Source organism: Schistocerca piceifrons, chromosome 2 (assembly GCF_021461385.2).
Source record: "Schistocerca piceifrons isolate TAMUIC-IGC-003096 chromosome 2, iqSchPice1.1, whole genome shotgun sequence".
NCBI lineage: Eukaryota > Metazoa > Arthropoda > Insecta > Orthoptera > Acrididae > Schistocerca > Schistocerca piceifrons.
In genome coordinates, this window is record NC_060139.1 from 243,424,994 (window position 1) to 243,426,255 (window position 1,262).

At 46.9% G+C, this 1,262-nt stretch overlaps 1 pseudogene; it reads right to left on the minus strand.

Annotated features, from left to right (window-relative positions):
• Nucleotides 1–914: 914 nt before the first annotated feature.
• Nucleotides 915–1,032, minus strand: LOC124778848 (annotated as a pseudogene).
• Nucleotides 1,033–1,262: the final 230 nt, after the last annotated feature.

The following is a 1,262-nucleotide window of genomic DNA, read 5'->3' on the forward strand; positions in this document are numbered from 1 at the left end:
CATTCGGTTCAGAACTGTTCCATAGATTCGACAGGCAGTAGACCGCTCCATTCGCACCATCAACAGAACAGGCTCTGCTAACGGTATACTACGTCTTCCTCACCGCTGGCAACGGGTTCTACACACCACTGGTGACTACTTTGAACGACAGTAACAGGTGCAAACATGTAAGTATTTTGTATCGGTTGTGAATAAATAGTTGCCACTATTTATGTTCCAACCTTTGCATAATCTGTGGTCGTTCTTTTTGCCTGCCGGAAGAGAAAGCTTTTGATTGTTTCTTAAATAAAAATTTAAAATAAACCGACGGGTTAAATGAATAACGCAGTTCACGCCAATGTGTATTGTGACCCACCATTTACTTTGGCAAATCTGTTATAAAAACATGATGGCGCGTTATCTTTGCGTCCACTATGCTCCACGTTTACCAGAAGAAAAATGACATCTGTCCCCCACTTTTTTTCATGTGGCTGGAGAAGATGAGACAACGTCAGAAATTAAACCGGCGACTTAAGTGTGTAAGTGAAGGATACTTGACGAGAAAATATAAAGATAAAAACGCTACATAAAAGCACGAACCTTAACGGAAAGTGTTTTATCGCATCCGGGGGAGTTATATAGTATAATAACTGTAAGAGAACAATGCATCATTAGGCTGGTGATAGAAAAGCAGGCGACTACAAATCTATGTAAAAATTAAACTAAACTCCTCCTGAACAGGCCATGAAGGCCCAACGGTACCGACAGGCCGCCGTGTCATCCTTAGCCCACAGGCGTCACTGGATGCGGATATGGAGGGGCATGTGGTCAGCACACAGTTCTCGCGGCCGTATGTCAATTTCTGAGACCGAAGCCACTGCTTCTCAATCAAGTAGCTCCTCAGTTTGCCTCACAAGGGCTGAGTGCACCCTGCTTGCCAACAGCGCTCAGCAGAACGGATGGTCACCCATCCAAGTGCTAGCCCAGCCCGACAGCGCTTAACTTCGGTGATCTGACGGGAACCGGTGTTACCACTGCGGCAAGGCTGTCAGCACAAATCTATGTAGCCAACACAAATTCCTTTCTGTTAATACTGTTGAAGTTTGTCGATTGTGCTGAGTTGTTGATCGCATTGTCCGACGTTTCGGCCGCTATTGCAAACGGCCTTCCTCAGGGCTTCGTGCTGAGCTACACTGCCGAGTGAGAGAGAGACCTTAGATAGCGGACAGCGCGCGAAAAGCGACTCACACAAGATAGCGGGGCACTGTGCTGGGGCACGCCGC